Below are 24,546 nucleotides of genomic sequence, written 5' to 3'. Positions count from 1 at the left end.
ATGATTACAGAGTGTAGACTGAACAAAAAGTGCTTTCCTATGGAATGAAGTTTGTATTTTCTTAAGCTTTGCATTCCAAAATGTGCTAGCATTCTCTATTTCCAAAGGGCACATTAAGCTACTTCCCCATTATATATTTTTTGTGTTAAAAGTAATTTATACACAACTTGGTAAAACATACTAAATTTAACACATAATGAATTACATCCTGGGATTATCTTTATCAACAATCTGTAAATGGATAAGAAAGAATGTGCATTAGATTTATCAGATTGATTTTGCTTAGAATTGCATTTACTCCTTGTCTAAATTGTCTATTTTTATACTATTATTAGATGCATTAATCTTTGTTGTTGTCCTATCTAATCATTTTTTTTATTTTGCAATGTGGAAAGAAACTGGTGCATTTTTATGATACCCATGCTTCAAGTGACTCTATGGCATGGGTCTTCATCCTGCGACCCTCCAGCTGCTGTGGAACTACACATCCCAGCATGCCCTGCCTCAGTTTTAGCATACCTTAATAGCAAAACTGTGGCAGGGCATGCTGGGATGTGTAGTTTCACAGCAGCTGGAGGGCTACAGGATGAAGACCCATGCTCTATGGCTTAAGCTGTTCCTTGAAAAATTAAATGCTATGCAAACAAAATATGTTCTGTGCTTTGAGGTACATTTGCCAGTTTTGTGTTTGCTTCTTAAAACATCTGTGGACAGTTAGCTCAATTGGTTAGAGTGTGGCACTCGTAATGCCAAGGTCATGGGTTTGATCCCTGTTTTGGCTACTTGCTTTTCTTGATGGACAAGAATGGAATAAGCTCATCCGTGTAGCATGAATACTTGAAAATATAATAGACACATATATCACAAAATCTCTTCAAATCCATATCAGAAGCCAGCATGAGTGTCATCCTTTGGCTGATGAAGATTTTTCTCTACATGGCTCATTGACTTTTGTCTCAAATCGAGCAATATGGCATACCTAAGATTTGCAAGGGCAAATGAATCAGTTATTATATTGCTGCTCAAACATAGAGGGCACTAGGTGTTACTAGAAGAAGAAGATACGTTCTCCCCTCTCATTAGTGCACACTGAAGTAAAAAAAATTAAAATGGAGAATTTCTAAACACCAGAGCACAAGTAATGGATCTCTGCATTCTTATTGCATCTTTTCTTATTTCCAAATATTTGACATACTTCTGATTTGAAAAGTTTAAAAATGAGTTTAGACAAAGGACACCACTGAAAATGATGGAATTTATATGGATTGTAAATGAAGATTTGCAATACTCATACTTTGAATAAAAATGGAGCTTTAAACAAAAGGAGAAATAATCAACATTAGGTCCCACCGAGATTTGAACTCGGATTATTAGATTCAAAGTCCAGAGAGCTAACCATTACACCATGGAACCCTCAACCGAGCAAAGACTTCCACTGAACTGAGCTCATCTTTTAAATGCAAAGAAAAGAAATTCAACACTTTATATATATGATTTCAAGTTTCTAATAAGCTCAGGGATGCAATAGGTGTTATGTAGAATATTTGTCTAAAACCAATGATAATATATAAAAAGTAACCTATTTTTAAGGAGAAGATAAATACTAGAAACCCAAATGCCTAGGACCAATTTCAGTTGGAGCATCACCCCTTATGTTATCCTAGCATTGAATTGACAGTTTTTCTGTATTGTCATATTTGCATATCAGCCGCTTACAATTGTTTCAAGCTTTATAACAGAGGACTGCCTTTTTTTATAGACCAAGGATGAAAGGGTCTTGTGAGTTAAGTCTGATTATGACATCACAATTTGTAAATTAAGCTATAGTATGATTACAGAGTATAGACTGAACAAAAAGTGCTTTCCTATGGATTGAAGTTTGTATTTTCTTAAGCTTTGCATTCCAAAATGTGCTAGCATTCTCTATTTCCAAAGGGCACATTAAGCTACTTCCCCATTATATATTTTTTGTGTTAAAAGTTATTTATACACAACTTGGTAAAACATACTAAATTTAACACATAATGAATTACATCCTGGGATTATCTTTATCAACAATCTGTAAATGGATAAGAAAGATTGTGCATTAGATTTATCAGATTGATTTTGCTTAGAATTGCATTTACTCCTTGTCTAAATTGTCTATTTTTATACTATTATTAGATGCATTAATCTTTGTTGTTGTCCTATCTAATCATTTTTTTTATTTTGCAATGTGGAAAGAAACTGGTGCATTTTTATGATACCCATGCTTCAAGTGACTCTATGGCTTAAGCTGTTCCTTGAAAAATTAAATGCTATGCAAACAAAATATGTTCTGTGCTTTGAGGTACATTTGCCAGTTTTGTGTTTGCTTCTTAAAACATCTGTGGACAGTTAGCTCAGTTGGTTAGAGTGTGACACTCATAATGCCAAGGTCATGGGTTTGATCCCTATTTTGGCTACTTGCTTTTCTTGATGGACAAGAATGGAATAAGCTCATCGGTGTAGCATGAATACTTGAAAACATAATAGACACATGTATCACAAAATCTCTTCAAATCCATATCAGAAGCCAGCATGAGTGTCATCCTTTGGCTGATGAAGATTTTTCTCTACATGGCTCATTGACTTTTGTCTCAAATCGAGCAATATGGCATACCTAAGATTTGCAAGGGCAAATTAATCAGTTATTATATTGCTGCTCAAACATAGAGGGCACTAGGTGTTACTAGAAGAAGAAGATACGTTCTCCCCTCCCATTAGTGCACACTGAAGAAAAAATAAATAAAATGGAGAATTTATAAACACCAGAGCACAAGTAATGGATCTCAGCATTCTTATTGCATCTTTTCTTATTTCCAAATATTTGACATACTTCTGATTTGAAAAGTTTAAAAATGAGTTTAGACAAAGGACACCACTGAAAATGATGGAATTTATATGTTTTGTAAATGAAGATTTGCAATACTCATACTTTGAATGAAAATGGAGCTTTAAACAAAAGGAGAAATAATCAACATTAGGTCCCACCGAGATTTGAACTCGGATTACAAGTCCAGAGTGCTAACCATTACACCATAGAACCCTCAACTGATCAAAGACTTCCACTGAACTGAGCTCATCTTTTAAATGCAAAGAAAAGAAATTCAATACTTTATATATATGATTTCAAGTTTCTAATAAGCTCAGGGATGCGATAGGTGTTATGTAGAATATTTGTCTAAAACCAATGATAATATATAAAAAGTAACCTATTTTTAAGGAGAAGATAAATACTAGAAACCCAAATGCCTAGGACCAATTTCAGTTGGAGCATCACCCCTTATGTTATCCTAGCATTGAATTGACAGTTTTTCTGTATTGTCATATTTGCCTATCATCCACTTACAATTGTTTCAAGCTTTATAACAGAGGACTGCCTTTTTTATAGACCAAGGATGAAAGTGTCTTGTGAGTTAAGTCTGATTATGACATCACAATTTGTAAATTAAGCTATAGTATGATTACAGAGTGTAGACTGAACAAAAAGTGCTTTCCTATGGATTGAAGTTTGTATTTTCTTAAGCTTTGCATTCCAAAATGTGCTAGCATTCTCTATTTCCAAAGGGCACATTAAGCTACTTCCCCATTATATATTTTTTGTGTTAAAAGTAATTTATACACAACTTGGTAAAACATACTAAATTTAACACATAATGAATTACATCCTGGGATTATCTTTATCAACAATCTGTAAATGGATAAGAAAGAATGTGCATTAGATTTATCAGATTGATTTTGCTTAGAATTGCATTTACTCCTTGTCTAAATTGTCTATTTTTATACTATTATTAGATGCATTAATCTTTGTTGTTGTCCTATCTAATCATTTTTTTTATTTTGCAATGTGGAAAGAAACTGGTGCATTTTTAAGATACCCATGCTTCAAGTGACTCTATGGCTTAAGCTGTTCCTTGAAAAATTAAATGCTATGCAAACAAAATATGTTCTGTGCTTTGAGGTACATTTGCCAGTTTTGTGTTTGCTTCTTAAAACATCTGTGGACAGTTAGCTCAATTGGTTAGAGTGTGGCACTCGTAATGCCAAGGTCATGGGTTCGATCCCTGTTTTGGCTACTTGCTTTTCTTGATGGACAAGAATGGAATAAGCTCATCCGTGTAGCATGAATACTTGAAAACATAATAGACACATATATCACAAAATCTCTTCAAATCCATATCAGAAGCCAGCATGAGTGTCATCCTTTGGCTGATGAAGATTTTTCTCTACATGGCTCATTGACTTTTGTCTCAAATCGAGCAATATGGCATACCTAAGATTTGCAAGGGCAAATTAATCAGTTATTATATTGCTGCTCAAACATAGAGGGCACTAGGTGTTACTAGAAGAAGAAGATACGTTCTCCCCTCCCATTAGTGCACACTGAAGAAAAAATAAATAAAATGGAGAATTTCTAAACACCAGAGCACAAGTAATGGATCTCAGCATTCTTATTGCATCTTTTCTTATTTCCAAATATTTGACATACTTCTGATTTGAAAAGTTTAAAAATGAGTTTAGACAAAGGACACCACTGAAAATGATGGAATTTATATGTTTTGTAAATGAAGATTTGCAATACTCATACTTTGAATGAAAATGGAGCTTTAAACAAAAGAAAAAATAATCAACATTAGGTCCCACCGAGATTTGAACTCGGATTACTGGATTCCAAAGTCTAGAGTGCTAACCATTACACCATGGAACCATCAACTGATCAAAGACTTCCACTGAACTGAGCTCATCTTTTAAATGCAAAGAAAAGAAATTCAATACTTTATATATATGATTTCAAGTTTCTAATAAGCTCAGGGATGCAATAGGTGTTATGTAGAATATTTGTCTAAAACCAATGATAATATATAAAAAGTAACCTATTTTTAAGGAGAAGATAAATACTAGAAACCCAAATGCCTAGGACCAATTTCAGTTGGAGCATCACCCCTTATGTTATCCTAGCATTGAATTGACAGTTTTTCTGTATTGTCATATTTGCATATCAGCCGCTTACAATTGTTTCAAGCTTTATAACAGAGGACTGCCTTTTTTTATAGACCAAGGATGAAAGTCTCTTGTGAGTTAAGTCTGATTATGACATCACAATTTGTAAATTAAGCTATAGTATGATTACAGAGTGTAGACTGAACAAAAAGTGCTTTCCTATGGATTGAAGTTTGTATTTTCTTAAGCTTTGCATTCCAAAATGTGCTAGCATTCTCTATTTCCAAAGGGCACATTAAGCTACTTCCCCATTATATATTTTTTTGTGTTAAAAGTTATTTATACACAACTTGGTCAAACATACTAAATTTAACACATAATGAATTACATCCTGGGTTTATCTTTATCAACAATCTGTAAATGGATAAGAAAGATTTATCAGATTGATTTTGCTTAGAATTGCATTTACTCATTGTCTAAATTGTCTATTTTTATACTATTATTAGATGCATTAATCTTTGTTGTTGTCCTATCTAATCATTTTTTTTTATTTTGCAATGTGGAAAGAAACTGGTGCATTGTTATGATACCCATGCTTCAAGTGACTCTATGGCTTAAGCTGTTCCTTGAAAAATTAAATGCTATGCAAACAAAATATGTTCTGTGCTTTGAGGTACATTTGACAGTTTTGTGTTTGCTTCTAGTAACATCTGTGGCCAGTTAGCTCAGTTGGTTAGAGCGTAGAGTTCGTAATGCTAAGGTCATGGGTTCGATCCCTGTTTTGGCTACTTGCTTTTCTTGATGGACAAGAATGGAATAAGCTCATCGGTGTGGCATGAATACATGAAAACATAATAGACACATATATCACAAAATCTCTTCAAATCCATATCAGAAGCCAGCATGAGTGTCATCCTTTTTACTGATGAAGATTTTTCTCTACATGGCTCATTGACTTTTGTCTCAAATCGAGCAATATGGCATACCTAAGATTTGCAAGGGCAAATTAATCAGTTATTATATTGCTGCTCAAACATAGAGGGCACTAGGTGTTACTAGAAGAAGAAGATATGTTCTCCCCTCTCATTAGTGCACACTGAAGTAAAAAAAATTTAAATGGAGAATTTCTAAACACCAGAGCACAAGTAATGGATCTCTGCATTCTTATTGCATCTTTTCTTATTTCCAAATATTTGACATACTTCTGATTTGAAAAGTTTAAAAATGAGTTTAGACAAAGGACACCACTGAAAATTATGGAATTTATATGGATTGTAAATGAAGATTTGCAATACTCATACTTTGAATGAAAATGGAGCTTTAAACAAAATGAGAAATAATCAACATTAGGTCCCACCGAGATTTGAACTCAGATTATTGGATTTAAAGTCCAGAGTGCTAACCATTACACCATGGAACCCTCAACTGAGCAAATACTTCCACTGAACTGAGCTCATCTTTTAAATGCAAAGAAAAGAAATTCAACACTTTATATATATGATTTCAAGTTTCTAATAAGCTCAGGGATGCAATAGGTGTTATGTAGAATATTTGTCTAAAACCAATGATAATATATAAAAAGTAACCTATTTTTAAAGAGAAGATAAATACTAGAAACCCAAATGCCTAGGACCAATTTCAGTTGGAGCATCACCCCTTATGTTATCCTAGCATTGAATTGACAGTTTTTCTGTATTGTCATATTTGCCTATCATCCACTTACAATTGTTTCAAGCTTTATAACAGAGGACTGCCTTTTTTATAGACCAAGGATGAAAGTGTCTTGTGAGTTAAGTCTGATTATGACATCACAATTTGTAAATTAAGCTATAGTATGATTACAGAGTGTAGACTGAACAAAAAGTGCTTTCCTATGAATTGAAGTTTGTATTTTCTTAAGCTTTGCATTCCAAAATGTGCTAGCATTCTCTATTTCCAAAGTGCACATTAAGCTACTTCCCCATTATATATTTTTTTGTGTTAAAAGTTATTTATACACAACTTGGTAAAACATACTAAATTTAACACATAATGAATTACATCCTGGGTTTATCTTTATCAACAATCTGTAAATGGATAAGAAAGATTGTGCATTAGATTTATCAGATTGATTTTGCTTAGAATTGCATTTACTCCTTGTCTAAATTGTTTATTTTATACTATTATTAGATGCATTAATCTTTGTTGTTGTCCTATCTAATCATTTTTTTTTATTTTGCAATGTGGAAAGAAACTGGTGCATTTTTATGATACCCATGCGTCAAGTGACTCTATGGCTTAAGCTGTTCCTTGAAAAATTAAATGCTATGCAAACAAAATATGTTCTGTGCTTTGAGGTACATTTGCCAGTTTTGTGTTTGCTTCTAGTAACATCTGTGGCCAGTTAGCTGAATTGGTTAGAGCGTGGCGCTCGTAATGCCATGGTCATGGGTTTGATCCCTGTTTTGGCTACTTGCGTTTCTTGATGGACAAGAATGGAATAAGCCAGGCATTCCCAAGCGCGGTCCTCAAGGCACACCAACAGTGCAGGTTTTAGTGATATCCAGGCTTCAGCACAGACGGTTAAATCAAAATAACTGAGGTACTAATTAAGTCACCTGTGTTCAAGCCTGGATATCACTAAAACCAGGACTGTTAGTGTGCCTTGAGGACCGCGGTTGGGAAACACTGGAATAAGCTCATCGGTGTAGCATGAATACTTGAAAACATAATAGACACATATATCACAAAATCTCTTCAAATCCATATCAGAAGCCAGCATGAGTGTCATCCTTTGGCTGATGAAGATTTTTCTCTACATGGCTCATTGACTTTTGTCTCAAGTCGAGCAATATGGCATACCTAAGATTTGCAAGGGCAAATTAATCAGTTATTATATTGCTGCTCAAACATAGAGGGCACTAGGTGTTACTAGAAGAAGAAGATACGTTCTCCCCTCCCATTAGTGCACACTGAAGAAAAAATAAATAAAATGGAGAATTTATAAACACCAGAGCACAAGTAATGGATCTCAGCATTCTTATTGCATCTTTTCTTATTTCCAAATATTTGACATACTTCTGATTTGAAAAGTTTAAAAATGAGTTTAGACAAAGGACACAACTGAAAATGATGGAATTTATATGTTTTGTAAATGAAGATTTGCAACAATCATACTTTGAATGAAAATGGAGCTTTAAACAAAAGAAGAAATAATCAACATTAGGTCCCACCGAGATTTGAACTCGTATTACTGGATTCAGAGTCCAAAGTGCTAACCATTACACCATGGAACCCTCAACTGAGCAAAAACTTTTACTGAAATGAGCTCATCTTTTAAATGCAAAGAAAAGAAATTCAATACTTTATATATATGATTTCAAGTTTCTAATAAGCTCAGGGATGCAATAGGTGTTATGTAGAATATTTGTCTAAAACCAATGATAATATATAAAAAGTAACCTATTTTTAAGGAGAAGATAAATACTAGAAACCCAAATGCCTAGGACCAATTTCAGTTGGAGCATCACCCCTTATGTTATCCTAGCATTGAATTGACAGTTTTTCTGTATTGTCATATTTGCATATCAGCCGCTTACAATTGTTTCAAGCTTTATAACAGAGGACTGCCTTTTTTTATAGACCAAGGATGAAAGTCTCTTGTGAGTTTAAGTCTGATTATGACATCACAATTTGTAAATTAAGCTATAGTATGATTACAGAGTGTAGACTGAACAAAAAGTGCTTTCCTATGGATTGAAGTTTGTATTTTCTTAAGCTTTGCATTCCAAAATGTGCTAGCATTCTCTATTTCCAAAGGGCATGTTAAGCTAATTCACCATTATATATTTTTTGTGTTAAAAGTTATTTATACACAACTTGGTAAAACATACTAAATTTAACACATAATGAATTACATCCTGGGATTATCTTTATCAACAATCTGTAAATGGATAAGAAAGATTGTGCATTAGATTTATCAGATTGATTTTGCTTAGAATTGCATTTACTCCTTGTCTAAATTGTCTATTTTTATACTATTATTAAATGCATTAATCTTTGTTGTTGTCCTATCTAATCATTTTTTTTATTTTGCAATGTGGAAAGAAACTGGTGCATTTTTATGATACCCATGCTTCAAGTGACTCTATGGCTTAAGCTGTTCCTTGAAAAATTAAATGCTATGCAAACAAAATATGTTCTGTGCTTTGAGGTACATTTGCCAGTTTTCTGTTTGCTACTAGTAACATCTGTGGCCAGTTAGCTCAGTTGGTTAGAGCGTGGAGTTCGTAATGCCAAGGTCATGGGTTTGATCCCTGTTTTGGCTACTTGCTTTTCTTGATGGACAAGAATGGAATAAGCTCATCGGTGTAGCATGAATACATGAAAACATAATAGACACATATATCACAAAATCTCTTCAAATCCATATCAGAAGCCAGCATGAGTGTCATCCTTTGGCTGATGAAGATTTTTCTCTACATGGCTCATTGACTTTTGTCTCAAATCGAGCAATATGGCATACCTAAGATTTGCAAGGGCAAATTAATCAGTTATTATATTGCTGCTCAAACATAGAGGGCACTAGGTGTTACTAGAAGAAGAAGATACCATCTCCCCTCTCATTAGTGCACACTGAAGTAAAAAAAAAAAAAAATGGAGAATTTCTAAACACCAGAGCACAAGTAATGGATCTCTGCATTCTTATTGCATCTTTTCTTATTTCCAAATATTTGACATACTTCTGATTTGAAAAGTTTAAAAATGAGTTTAGACAAAGGACACCACTGAAAATGATGGAATTTATATGAATTGTAAATGAAGATTTGCAATACTCATACTTTGAATGAAAATGGAGCTTTAAACAAAAGGAGAAATAATCAACATTAGGTCCCAGCAAGATTTGAACTCGGATTACTGGATTCAAAGTCCAGAGTGCTAACCATTACACCATGGAACCCTCAACTGATCAAAGCCTTCCACTGAACTGAGCTCATCTTTTAAATGCAAAGAAAATAAATTCAATACTTTATATATATGATTTCAAGTTTCTAATAAACTCAGGGATGCAATAGGTGTTATGTAGAATATTTGTCTAAAGCCAATGATAATATATAAAAAGTAACCTATTTTTAAGGAGAAGATAAATACTAGAAACCCAAATGCCTAGGACCAATTTCAGTTGGAGCATCTCCCCTTATGTTATCCTAGCATTGAATTGACAGTTTTTCTGTATTGTCATATTTGCATATCAGCCGCTTACAATTGTTTTAAGCTTTATAACAGAGGACTGCCTTTTTTTATAGACCAAGGATGAAAGTCTCTTGTGAGTTTAAGTCTGATTATGACATCACAATTTGTAAATTAAGCTATAGTATGATTACAGAGTGTAGACTGAACAAAAAGTGCTTTCCTATGGATTGAAGTTTGTATTTTCTTAAGCTTTGCATTCCAAAATGTGCTAGCATTCTCTATTTCCAAAGGGCACATTAAGCTACTTCCCCATTATATATTTTTTTGTGTTAAAAGTTATTTATACACAACTTGGTAAAACATACTAAATTTAACACATAATGAATTACATCCTGGGTTTATCTTTATCAACAATCTGTAAATGGATAAGAAAGATTGTGCATTAGATTTATCAGATTGATTTTGCTTAGAATTGCATTTACTCCTTGTCTAAATTGTCTATTTTTATACTATTACTAGATGCATTAATCTTTGTTGTTGTCCTATTTAATCTTTTTTTTTATTTGGCAATGTGGAAAGAAACTGGTGCATTTTTATGATACCCATGCTTCAAGTGACTCTATGGCTTAAGCTGTTCCTTGAAAAATTAAATGCTATGCAAACAAAATATGTTCTGTGCTTTGAGGTACATTTGCCAGTTTTCTGTTTGCTACTAGTAACATCTGTGGCCAGTTAGCTCAGTTGGTTAGAGCGTGGAGTTTGTAATGCCAAGGTCATGGGTTCGATCCCTGTTTTGGCTACTTGCTTTTCTTGATGGACAAGAATGGAATAAGCTCATCGGTGTAGCATGAATACATGAAAACATAATAGACACATATATCACAAAATCTCTTCAAATCCATATCAGAAGCCAGCATGAGTGTCATCCTTTGGCTGATGAAGATTTTTCTCTACATGGCTCATTGACTTTTGTCTCAAATCGAGCAATATGGCATACCTAAGATTTGCAAGGGCAAATTAATCAGTTATTATATTGCTGCTCAAACATAGAGGGCACTAGGTGTTACTAGAAGAAGAAGATATGTTCTCCCCTCTCATTAGTGCACACTGAAGTAAAAAAAAATAAAATGGAGAATTTCTAAACACCAGAGCACAAGTAATGGATCTCTGCATTCTCATTGCATCTTTTCTTATTTCCAAATATTTGACATAGTTCTGATTTGAAAAGTTTAAAAATGAGTTTAGACAAAGGACACCACTGAAAATGATGGAATTTATATGTTTTGTAAATGAAGATTTGCAATACTCATACTTTGAATGAAAATGGAGCTTTAAACAAAAGAAAAAATAATCAACATTAGGTCCCACCGAGATTTGAACTCGGATTACTGGATTCCAAAGTCTAGAGTGCTAACCATTACACCATGGAACCATCAACTGATCAAAGACTTCCACTGAACTGAGCTCATCTTTTAAATGCAAAGAAAAGAAATTCAATACTTTATATATATGATTTCAAGTTTCTAATAAGCTCAGGGATGCAATAGGTGTTATGTAGAATATTTGTCTAAAACCAATGATAATATATAAAAAGTAACCTATTTTTAAGGAGAAGATAAATACTAGAAACCCAAATGCCTAGGACCAATTTCAGTTGGAGCATCACCCCTTATGTTATCCTAGCATTGAATTGACAGTTTTTCTGTATTGTCATATTTGCATATCAGCCGCTTACAATTGTTTCAAGCTTTATAACAGAGGACTGCCTTTTTTTATAGACCAAGGATGAAAGTCTCTTGTGAGTTAAGTCTGATTATGACATCACAATTTGTAAATTAAGCTATAGTATGATTACAGAGTGCAGACTGAACAAAAAGTGCTTTCCTATGGATTGAAGTTTGTATTTTCTTAAGCTTTGCATTCCAAAATGTGCTAGCATTCTCTATTTCCAAAGGGCACATTAAGCTACTTCCCCATTATATATTTTTTTGTGTTAAAAGTTATTTATACACAACTTGGTCAAACATACTAAATTTAACACATAATGAATTACATCCTGGGTTTATCTTTATCAACAATCTGTAAATGGATAAGAAAGATTTATCAGATTGATTTTGCTTAGAATTGCATTTACTCATTGTCTAAATTGTCTATTTTTATACTATTATTAGATGCATTAATCTTTGTTGTTGTCCTATCTAATCATTTTTTTTTATTTTGCAATGTGGAAAGAAACTGGTGCATTTTTATGATACCCATGCTTCAAGTGACTCTATGGCTTAAGCTGTTCCTTGAAAAATTAAATGCTATGCAAACAAAATATGTTCTGTGCTTTGAGGTACATTTGACAGTTTTGTGTTTGCTTCTAGTAACATCTGTGGCCAGTTAGCTCAGTTGGTTAGAGCGTAGAGTTCGTAATGCTAAGGTCATGGGTTCGATCCCTGTTTTGGCTACTTGCTTTTCTTGATGGACAAGAATGGAATAAGCTCATCGGTGTGGCATGAATACATGAAAACATAATAGACACATATATCACAAAATCTCTTCAAATCCATATCAGAAGCCAGCATGAGTGTCATCCTTTTTACTGATGAAGATTTTTCTCTACATGGCTCATTGACTTTTGTCTCAAATCGAGCAATATGGCATACCTAAGATTTGCAAGGGCAAATTAATCAGTTATTATATTGCTGCTCAAACATAGAGGGCACTAGGTGTTACTAGAAGAAGAAGATATGTTCTCCCCTCTCATTAGTGCACACTGAAGTAAAAAAAATTTAAATGGAGAATTTCTAAACACCAGAGCACAAGTAATGGATCTCTGCATTCTTATTGCATCTTTTCTTATTTCCAAATATTTGACATACTTCTGATTTGAAAAGTTTAAAAATGAGTTTAGACAAAGGACACCACTGAAAATGATGGAATTTATATGGATTGTAAATGAAGATTTGCAATACTCATACTTTGAATGAAAATGGAGCTTTAAACAAAAGGAGAAATAATCAACATTAGGTCCCACCGAGATTTGAACTCAGATTATTGGATTTAAAGTCCAGAGTGCTAACCATTACACCATGGAACCCTCAACTGAGCAAATACTTCCACTGAACTGAGCTCATCTTTTAAATGCAAAGAAAAGAAATTCAACACTTTATATATATGATTTCAAGTTTCTAATAAGCTCAGGGATGCAATAGGTGTTATGTAGAATATTTGTCTAAAACCAATGATAATATATAAAAAGTAACCTATTTTTAAAGAGAAGATAAATACTAGAAACCCAAATGCCTAGGACCAATTTCAGTTGGAGCATCACCCCTTATGTTATCCTAGCATTGAATTGACAGTTTTTCTGTATTGTCATATTTGCCTATCATCCACTTACAATTGTTTCAAGCTTTATAACAGAGGACTGCCTTTTTTATAGACCAAGGATGAAAGTGTCTTGTGAGTTAAGTCTGATTATGACATCACAATTTGTAAATTAAGCTATAGTATGATTACAGAGTGTAGACTGAACAAAAAGTGCTTTCCTATGAATTGAAGTTTGTATTTTCTTAAGCTTTGCATTCCAAAATGTGCTAGCATTCTCTATTTCCAAAGTGCACATTAAGCTACTTCCCCATTATATATTTTTTTGTGTTAAAAGTTATTTATACACAACTTGGTAAAACATACTAAATTTAACACATAATGAATTACATCCTGGGTTTATCTTTATCAACAATCTGTAAATGGATAAGAAAGATTGTGCATTAGATTTATCAGATTGATTTTGCTTAGAATTGCATTTACTCCTTGTCTAAATTGTTTATTTTATACTATTATTAGATGCATTAATCTTTGTTGTTGTCCTATCTAATCATTTTTTTTTATTTTGCAATGTGGAAAGAAACTGGTGCATTTTTATGATACCCATGCGTCAAGTGACTCTATGGCTTAAGCTGTTCCTTGAAAAATTAAATGCTATGCAAACAAAATATGTTCTGTGCTTTGAGGTACATTTGTCAGTTTTGTGTTTGCTTCTAGTAACATCTGTGGCCAGTTAGCTCAATTGGTTAGAGCGTGGCGCTCGTAATGCCATGGTCATGGGTTTGATCCCTGTTTTGGCTACTTGCGTTTCTTGATGGACAAGAATGGAATAAGCTCATCGGTGTAGCATGAATACTTGAAAACATAATAGACACATATATCACAAAATCTCTTCAAATCCATATCAGAAGCCAGCATGAGTGTCATCCTTTGGCTGATGAAGATTTTTCTCTACATGGCTCATTGACTTTTGTCTCAAGTCGAGCAATATGGCATACCTAAGATTTGCAAGGGCAAATTAATCAGTTATTATATTGCTGCTCAAACATAGAGGGCACTAGGTGTTACTAGAAGAAGAAGATACGTTCTCCCCTCCCATTAGTGCACACTGAAGAAAAAATAAATAAAATGGAGAATTTATAAACACCAGAGCACAAGTAATGGATCTCAGCATTCTTATTGCATCTTTTCTTATTTCCAAATATTTGACATACTTCTGATTTGAAAAGTTTATAAATGAGTTTAGACAAAGGACACAACTGAAAATGATGGAATTTATATGTTTTGTAAATGAAGATTTGCAACAATCATACTTTGAATGAAAATGGAGCTTTAAACAAAAGAAGAAATAATCAACATTAGGTCCCACCGAGATTTGAACTCGGATTACTGGATTCAGAGTCCAAAGTGCTAACCATTACACCATGGAACCCTCAACTGAGCAAAAACTTTTACTGAAATGAGCTCATCTTTTAAATGCAAAGAAAAGAAATTCAATACTTTATATATATGATTTCAAGTTTCTAATAAGCTCAGGGATGCAATAGGTGTTATGTAGAATATTTGTCTAAAACCAATGATAATATATAAAAAGTAACCTATTTTTAAGGAGAAGATAAATACTAGAAACCCAAATGCCTAGGACCAATTTCAGTTGGAGCATCACCCCTTATGTTATCCTAGCATTGAATTGACAGTTTTTCTGTATTGTCATATTTGCATATCAGCCGCTTACAATTGTTTCAAGCTTTATAACAGAGGACTGCCTTTTTTTATAGACCAAGGATGAAAGTCTCTTGTGAGTTTAAGTCTGATTATGACATCACAATTTGTAAATTAAGCTATAGTATGATTACAGAGTGTAGACTGAACAAAAAGTGCTTTCCTATGGATTGAAGTTTGTATTTTCTTAAGCTTTGCATTCCAAAATGTGCTAGCATTCTCTATTTCCAAAGGGCATGTTAAGCTAATTCACCATTATATATTTTTTGTGTTAAAAGTTATTTATACACAACTTGGTAAAACATACTAAATTTAACACATAATGAATTACATCCTGGGATTATCTTTATCAACAATCTGTAAATGGATAAGAAAGATTGTGCATTAGATTTATCAGATTGATTTTGCTTAGAATTGCATTTACTCCTTGTCTAAATTGTCTATTTTTATACTATTATTAGATGCATTAATCTTTGTTGTTGTCCTATCTAATCATTTTTTTTATTTTGCAATGTGGAAAGAAACTGGTGCATTTTTATGATACCCATGCTTCAAGTGACTCTATGGCTTAAGCTGTTCCTTGAAAAATTAAATGCTATGCAAACAAAATATGTTCTGTGCTTTGAGGTACATTTGCCAGTTTTCTGTTTGCTACTAGTAACATCTGTGGCCAGTTAGCTCAGTTGGTTAGAGCGTGGAGTTCGTAATGCCAAGGTCATGGGTTTGATCCCTGTTTTGGCTACTTGCTTTTCTTGATGGACAAGAATGGAATAAGCTCATCGGTGTAGCATGAATACATGAAAACATAATAGACACATATATCACAAAATCTCTTCAAATCCATATCAGAAGCCAGCATGAGTGTCATCCTTTGGCTGATGAAGATTTTTCTCTACATGGCTCATTGACTTTTGTCTCAAATCGAGCAATATGGCATACCTAAGATTTGCAAGGGCAAATTAATCAGTTATTATATTGCTGCTCAAACATAGAGGGCACTAGGTGTTACTAGAAGAAGAAGATACCATCTCCCCTCTCATTAGTGCACACTGAAGTAAAAAAAAAAAAAATGGAGAATTTCTAAACACCAGAGCACAAGTAATGGATCTCTGCATTCTTATTGCATCTTTTCTTATTTCCAAATATTTGACATACTTCTGATTTGAAAAGTTTAAAAATGAGTTTAGACAAAGGACACCACTGAAAATGATGGAATTTATATGAATTGTAAATGAAGATTTGCAATACTCATACTTTGAATGAAAATGGAGCTTTAAACAAAAGGAGAAATCAACATTAGGTCCCAGCAAGATTTGAACTCGGATTACTGGATTCAAAGTCCAGAGTGCTAACCATTACACCATGGAACCCTCAACTGATCAAAGCCTTCCACTGAACTGAGCTCATCTTTTAAATGCAAAGAAAATAAATTCAATACTTTATATATATGATTTCAAGTTTCTAATAAACTCAGGGATGCAATAGGTGTTATGTAGAATATTTGTCTAAAGCCAATGATAATATATAAAAAGTAACCTATTTTTAAGGAGAAGATAAATACTAGAAACCCAAATGCCTAGGACCAATTTCAGTTGGAGCATCTCCCCTTATGTTATCCTAGCATTGAATTGACAGTTTTTCTGTATTGTCATATTTGCATATCAGCCGCTTACAATTGTTTTAAGCTTTATAACAGAGGACTGCCTTTTTTTATAGACCAAGGATGAAAGTCTCTTGTGAGTTTAAGTCTGATTATGACATCACAATTTGTAAATTAAGCTATAGTATGATTACAGAGTGTAGACTGAACAAAAAGTGCTTTCCTATGGATTGAAGTTTGTATTTTCTTAAGCTTTGCATTCCAAAATGTGCTAGCATTCTCTATTTCCAAAGGGCACATTAAGCTACTTCCCCATTATATATTTTTTTGTGTTAAAAGTTATTTATACACAACTTGGTAAAACATACTAAATTTAACACATAATGAATTACATCCTGGGTTTATCTTTATCAACAATCTGTAAATGGATAAGAAAGATTGTGCATTAGATTTATCAGATTGATTTTGCTTAGAATTGCATTTACTCCTTGTCTAAATTGTCTATTTTTATACTATTACTAGATGCATTAATCTTTGTTGTTGTCCTATTTAATCTTTTTTTTTATTTTGCAATGTGGAAAGAAACTGGTGCATTTTTATGATACCCATGCTTCAAGTGACTCTATGGCTTAAGCTGTTCCTTGAAAAATTAAATGCTATGCAAACAAAATATGTTCTGTGCTTTGAGGTACATTTGCCAGTTTTCTGTTTGCTACTAGTAACATCTGTGGCCAGTTAGCTCAGTTGGTTAGAGCGTGGAGTTTGTAATGCCAAGGTCATGGGTTCGATCCCTGTTTTGGCTACTTGCTTTTCTTGATGGACAAGAATGGAATAAGCTCATCGGTGTAGCATGAATACATGAAAACATAATAGACACATATATCACAAAATCTCTTCAAATCCATATCAGAAGCCAGCATGAGTGTCATCCTTTGGCTGATGAAGATTTTTCTCTACATGGCTCATTGACTTTTGTCTCAAATCGAGCAATATGGCATACCTAAGATTTGCAAGGGCAAATTAATCAGTTATTATATTGCTGCTCAAACATAGAGGGCACTAGGTGTTACTAGAAGAAGAAGATATGTTCTCCCCTCTCATTAGTGCACACTGAAGTAAAAAAAAATAAAATGGAGAATTTCTAAACACCAGAGCACAAGTAATGGATCTCTGCATTCTCATTGCATCTTTTCTTATTTCCAAATATTTGACATACTTCTGATTTGAAAAGTTAAAAAATTAGTTTAGACAAAGGACACCACTGAAAATGATGGAATTTATATGAATTGTAAATGAATATTTGCAATACTCTTACTTTGAATGAAAATGGAGCTTTAAACAAAAGGAGAAATAATCAACATTAGGTCCCACCGAGATTTGAACTCGGATTACTGGATTCAAAGTCCAGAGTGCTAACCATTACACCATGGAACCCTCAACTGAGCAAAGACTTCCACTGAACTGAGCTCATCTTTTAAATGCAAAGAAAATAAATTCAATACTTTATATATATGATTTCAAGTTTCTAATAAGCTCAGGGATGCAATAGGTGTTATGTAGAATATTTGTCTAAAACCAATGATAATATATAAAAAGTAACCTATTTTTAAGGAGAAGATAAATACTAGAAACCCAAATGCCTAGGACCAATTTCAGTTGGAGCATCACCCCTTATGTTATCCTAGCATTGAATTGACAGTTTTTATTTGTATTGTCATATTTGCATATCAGCCGCTTACAATTGTTTCAAGCTTTATAACAGAGGACTGCCTTTTTTTATAGACCAAGGATGAAAGTCTCTTGTGAGTTTAAGTCTGATTATGACATCACAATTTGTAAATTAAGCTATAGTATGATTACAGAGTGTAGACTGAACAAAAAGTGCTTTCCTATGGATTGAAGTTTGTATTTTCTTAAGCTTTGCATTCCAAAATGTGCTAGCATTCTCTATTTCCAAAGGGCATGTTAAGCTAATTCACCATTATATATTTTTTGTGTTAAAAGTTATTTATACACAACTTGGTAAAACATACTAAATTTAACACATAATGAATTACATCCTGGGATTATCTTTATCAACAATCTGTAAATGGATAATAAAGATTGTGCATTAGATTTATCAGATTGATTTTGCTTAGAATTGCATTTACTCCTTGTCTAAATTGTCTATTTTTATACTATTATTAGATGCATTAATCTTTGTTGTTGTCCTATCTAATCATTTTTTTTATTTTGCAATGTGGAAAGAAACTGGTGCATTTTTATGATACCCATGCTTCAAGTGACTCTATGGCTTAAGCTGTTCCTTGAAAAATTAAATGCTATGCAAACAAAATATGTTCTGTGCTTTGAGGTACATTTGCCAGTTTTCTGTTTGCTACTAGTAACATCTGTGGCCAGTTAGCTCAGTTGGTTAGCGCGTGGAGTTTGTAATGCCAAGGTCATGGGTTCGATCCCTGTTTTGGCTACTTGCTTTTCTTGATGGACAAGAATGGAATAAGCTCATCGGTGTAGCATGAATACATGAAAACATAATAGACACATATATCACAAAATCTCTTCAAATCCATATCAGAAGCCAGCATGAGTGTCATCCTTTGGCTGATGAAGATTTTTCTCTACATGGCTCATTGACTTTTGTCTCAAATCGAGCAATATGGCATACCTAAGATTTGCAAGGGCAAATTAATCAGTTATTATATTGCTGCTCAAACATAGAGGGCACTAGGTGTTACTAGAAGAAGAAGATATGTTCTCCCCTCTCATTAGTGCACACTGAAGTAAAAAAAATTAAAATGGAGAATTTCTAAACACCAGAGCACAAGTAATGGATCTCTGCATTCTCATTGCATCTTTTCTTATTTCCAAATATTTGACATACTTCTGATTTGAAAAGTTAAAAAATTAGTTTAGACAAAGGACACCACTGAAAATGATGGAATTTATATGAATTGTAAATGAATATTTGCAATACTCTTACTTTGAATGAAAATGGAGCTTTAAACAAAAGGAGAAATAATAAACATTAGGTCCCACCGAGATTTGAACTCGGATTACTGGATTCAAAGTCCAGAGTGCTAACCATTACACCATGGAACCCTCAACTGAGCAAAGACTTCCACTGAACTGAGCTCATCTTTTAAATGCAAAGAAAAGAAATTCAATACTTTATATATATGATTTCAAGTTTCTAATAAGCTCAGGGATGCAATAGGTGTTATGTAGAATATTTGTCTAAAACCAATGATAATATATAAAAAGTAACCTATTTTTAAGGAGAAGATAAATACTAGAAACCCAAATGCCTAGGACCAATTTCAGTTGGAGCATCACCCCTTATGTTATCCTAGCATTGAATTGACAGTTTTTATTTGTATTGTCATATTTGCATATCAGCCGCTTACAATTGTTTCAAGCTTTATAACAGAGGACTGCCTTTTTTTATAGACCAAGGATGAAAGTCTCTTGTGAGTTTAAGTCTGATTATGACATCACAATTTGTAAATTAAGCTATAGTATGATTACAGAGTGTAGACTGAACAAAAAGTGCTTTCCTATGGATTGAAGTTTGTATTTTCTTAAGCTTTGCATTCCAAAATGTGCTAGCATTCTCTATTTCCAAAGGGCATGTTAAGCTAATTCACCATTATATATTTTTTGTGTTAAAAGTTATTTATACACAACTTGGTAAAACATACTAAATTTAACACATAATGAATTACATCCTGGGATTATCTTTATCAACAATCTGTAAATGGATAATAAAGATTGTGCATTAGATTTATCAGATTGATTTTGCTTAGAATTGCATTTACTCCTTGTCTAAATTGTCTATTTTTATACTATTATTAGATGCATTAATCTTTGTTGCTGTCCTATCTAATCATTTTTTTTATTTTGCAATGTGGAAAGAAACTGGTGCATTTTTATGATACCCATGCTTCAAGTGACTCTATGGCTTAAGCTGTTCCTTGAAAAATTAAATGCTATGCAAACAAAATATGTTCTGTGCTTTGAGGTACATTTGCCAGTTTTGTGTTTGCTTCTAGTAACATCTGTGGCCAGTTAGCTCAGTTGATTAGAGCGTGTAGTTCGTAATGCCAAGGTCATGGGTTCGATCCCTGTTTTGGCTACTTGCTTTTCTTGATGGACAAGAATGGAATAAGCTCATCGGTGTAGCATGAATACATGAAAACATAATAGACACATATATCACAAAATCTCTTCAAATCCATATCAGAAGCCAGCATGAGTGTCATCCTTTGGCTGATGAAGATTTTTCTCTACATGGCTCATTGACTTTTGTCTCAAATCGAGCAATATGGCATACCTAAGATTTGCAAGGGCAAATTAATCAGTTATTGTATTGCTGCTCAAACATAGAGGGCACTAGGTGTTACTAGAAGAAGAAGATACGTTCTCCCCTCTCATTAGTGCACACTGAAGTAAAAAAAATTAAAATGGAGAATTTCTAAACACCAGAGCACAAGCAATGGATCTCTGCATTCTTATTGCATCTTTTCTTATTTCCAAATATTTGACATACTTCTGATTTGAAAAGTTTAAAAATGAGTTTAGACAAAGGACACCACTGAAAATGATGGAATTTATATGTTTTGTAAATGAAGATTTGCAACAATCATACTTTGAATGAAAATGGAGCTTTAAACAAAAGAAGAAATGATCAACATTAGTTCCCACCGAGATTTGAACTCGAATTACTGGATTCAAAGTCCAAAGTGCTAACCATTACACCATGGAACCCTCAACTGAGCAAATACTTCTACTGAACTGAGCTCACCTTTTAAATGCAAAGAAAAGAAATTCAATACTTTATATATATGATTTCAAGTTTCTAATAAGCTCAGGGATGCAATAGGTGTTATGTAGAATATTTGTCTAAAACCAATGATAATATATAAAGAGTAACCTATTTTTTAGGAGAAGATAAATATTAGAAACCCAAATGCCTAGGACCAATTTCAGTTGGAGCATCACCCCTTATGTTATCCTAGCATTGAATTGACAGTTTTTCTGTATTGTCATATTTGCATATCAGCCGCTTACAATTGTTTCAAGCTTTATAACAGAGGACTGCCTTTTTTATAGACCAAGGATGAAAGTCTCTTGTGAGTTAAGTCTGATTATGACATCACAATTTGTAAATTAAGCTATAGTATGATTACAGAGTGTAGACTGAACAAAAAGTGCTTTCCTATGGATTTAAGTTGTATTTTCTTAAGCTTTGCATTCCAAAATGTGCTAGCATTCTCTATTTCCAAAGGGCATATTAAGCTACTTCCCCATTATATATTTTTTGTGTTAAAAGTTATTTATACACAACTTGTTAAAACATACAAAATTTAACGCATAATGAATTACATCCTGGGATTATCTTTATCAACAATCTGTAAATGGATAAGAAAGATTGTGCATTAGATTTATCTGATTGATTTTGCTTAGAATTGCATTTACTCCTTGTCTAAATTGTCTATTTTTATACTATTATTAGATGCATTAATCTTTGTTGTTGTCCTATCTAATCATTTTTTTTTATTTTGCAATGTGGAAAGAAACTGGTGCATTTTTATGATACCCATGCTTCAAGTGACTCTATGGCTTAAGCTGTTCCTTGAAAAATTAAATGCTATGCAAACAAAATATGTTCTGTGCTTTGAGGTACATTTGCCAGTTTTGTGTTTGCTTCTTAAAACATCTGTGGACAGTTAGCTCAGTTGGTTAGAGTTTGGCACTCGTAATGCCAAGGTCATGGGTTCGATCCCTGTTTTGGCTACTTGCTTTTCTTGATGGACAAGAATGGAATAAGCTCATCGGTGTAGCATGAATACTTGAAAATATAATAGACACATATATCACAAAATCTCTTCAAATCCATATCAGAAGCCAGCATGAGTGTCATCCTTTGGCTGATGAAGATTTTTCTCTACATAGCTCATTGACTTTTGTCTCAAATCGAGCAATATGGCATACCTAAGATTTGCAAGGACAAATTTATCAGTTATTATATTGCTGCTCAAACATAGAGGGCACTAAGTGTTACTAGAAGAAGAAGAAGATACGTTCTCCCCTCTCATTAGTGCACACTGAAGTAAAAAAAATTAAAATGGCGAATTTCTAAACACCAGAGCACAAGTAATGGATCTCAGCATTCTTATTGCATGTTTTCTTATTTCAAAATATTTGACATACTTTTGATTTGAAAAGTTTAAAAATGAGTTTAGACAAAGGACACCACTGAAAATGATGGAATTTATATGTTTTGTAAATGAAGATTTGCAACAATCATACTTTGAATGAAAATGGAGCTTTAAACAAAAGAAGAAATAATCAACATTAGGTCCCACCGAGATTTGAACTCGGATTACTGGATTCAAAGTCCAAAGCGCTAACCATTACACCATGGAACCCTCAACTGAGCAAAGACTTCTACTGAAATGAGCTCATCTTTTAAATGCAAAGAAAAGAAATTCAATACTTTATATATATGATTTCAAGTTTCTAATAAGCTCAGGGATGCAATAGGTATTATGTAGAATATTTGTCTAAAACCAATGATAATATATAAAAAGTAACCTATTTTTAAGGAGAAGATAAATACTAGAAACCCAAATGCCTAGGACCAATTTCAGTTGGAGCATCACCCCTTATGTTATCCTAGCATTGAATTGACAGTTTTTCTGTATTGTCATATTTGCCTATCATCCACTTACAATTGTTTCAAGCTTTATAACAGAGGACTGCCTTTTTTATAGACCAAGGATGAAAGTCTCTTGTGAGTTAAGTCTGATTATGACATCACAATTTGTAAATTAAGCTATAGTATGATTACAGAGTGTAGACTGAACAAAAAGTGCTTTCCTATGGATTGAAGTTTGTATTTTCTTAAGCTTTGCATTCCAAAATGTGCTAGCATTCTCTATTTCCAAAGGGCATGTTAAGCTAATTCTCCATTATATATTTTTTGTGTTAAAAGTTATTTATACACAACTTGGTAAAACATACTAAATTTAACACATAATGAATTACATCCTGGGATTATCTTTATCAACAATCTGTAAATGGATAATAAAGATTGTGCATTAGATTTATCAGATTGATTTTGCTTAGAATTGCATTTACTCCTTGTCTAAATTGTCTTTTTTTATACTATTATTAAATGCATTAATCTTTGTTGTTGTCCTATCTAATCATTTTTTTTATTTTGCAATGTGGAAAGAAACTGGTGCATTTTTATGATACCCATGCTTCAAGTGACTCTATGGCTTAAGCTGTTCCTTGAAAAATTAAATGCTATGCAAACAAAATATGTTCTGTGCTTTGAGGTACATTTGCCAGTTTTCTGTTTGCTTCTAGTAACATCTGTGGCCAGTTAGCTCAGTTGGTTAGAGCGTGGAGTTCGTAATGCCAAGGTCATGGGTTCGATCCCTGTTTTGGCTACTTGCTTTTCTTGATGGACAAGAATGGAATAAGCTCATCGGTGTAGCATGAATACATGAAAACATAATAGACACATATATCACAAAATCTCTTCAAATCCATATCAGAAGCCAGCATGAGTGTCATCCTTTGGCTGATGAAGATTTTTCTCTACATGGCTCATTGACTTTTGTCTCAAATCGAGCAATATGGCATACCTAAGATTTGCAAGGACAAATTAATCAGTTATTATATTGCTGCTCAAACATAGAGGGCACTAGGTGTTACTAGAAGAAGAAGATATGTTCTCCCCTCTCATTAGTGCACACTGAAGTAAA

The 24,546-nt window shown here is 33.2% G+C and overlaps 7 non-coding genes across 7 annotated transcripts; all 7 read right to left on the bottom strand.

Moving 5' to 3' along the window:
- Window positions 1-8,165: 8,165 nt before the first annotated feature.
- On the bottom strand, window positions 8,166-8,237 carry TRNAQ-CUG (transfer RNA glutamine (anticodon CUG)). Its single transcript has one exon. It is a non-coding gene; the product is annotated as a tRNA-Gln (tRNA).
- A 1,592-nt stretch (window positions 8,238-9,829) lies between these two features.
- On the bottom strand, window positions 9,830-9,901 carry TRNAQ-UUG (transfer RNA glutamine (anticodon UUG)). The gene has a single exon. It is a non-coding gene; the product is annotated as a tRNA-Gln (tRNA).
- Window positions 9,902-14,809: 4,908 nt separating this feature from the next.
- Window positions 14,810-14,881, bottom strand: TRNAQ-CUG (transfer RNA glutamine (anticodon CUG)). The gene has a single exon. It is a non-coding gene; the product is annotated as a tRNA-Gln (tRNA).
- Window positions 14,882-16,469: 1,588 nt separating this feature from the next.
- Window positions 16,470-16,541, bottom strand: TRNAQ-UUG (transfer RNA glutamine (anticodon UUG)). Its single transcript has one exon. It is a non-coding gene; the product is annotated as a tRNA-Gln (tRNA).
- A 1,592-nt stretch (window positions 16,542-18,133) lies between these two features.
- TRNAQ-UUG (transfer RNA glutamine (anticodon UUG)) lies at window positions 18,134-18,205 on the bottom strand. The gene has a single exon. It is a non-coding gene; the product is annotated as a tRNA-Gln (tRNA).
- Window positions 18,206-19,798: 1,593 nt separating this feature from the next.
- On the bottom strand, window positions 19,799-19,870 carry TRNAQ-UUG (transfer RNA glutamine (anticodon UUG)). The gene has a single exon. It is a non-coding gene; the product is annotated as a tRNA-Gln (tRNA).
- A 3,257-nt stretch (window positions 19,871-23,127) lies between these two features.
- TRNAQ-UUG (transfer RNA glutamine (anticodon UUG)) lies at window positions 23,128-23,199 on the bottom strand. The gene has a single exon. It is a non-coding gene; the product is annotated as a tRNA-Gln (tRNA).
- Between the last annotated feature and the right edge of the window lie 1,347 nt (window positions 23,200-24,546).

This window comes from Pseudophryne corroboree, chromosome 11 (assembly GCF_028390025.1).
Source record: "Pseudophryne corroboree isolate aPseCor3 chromosome 11, aPseCor3.hap2, whole genome shotgun sequence".
Lineage (NCBI taxonomy): Eukaryota > Metazoa > Chordata > Amphibia > Anura > Myobatrachidae > Pseudophryne > Pseudophryne corroboree.
This window is presented reverse-complemented; position numbering and strand designations above follow the sequence as displayed.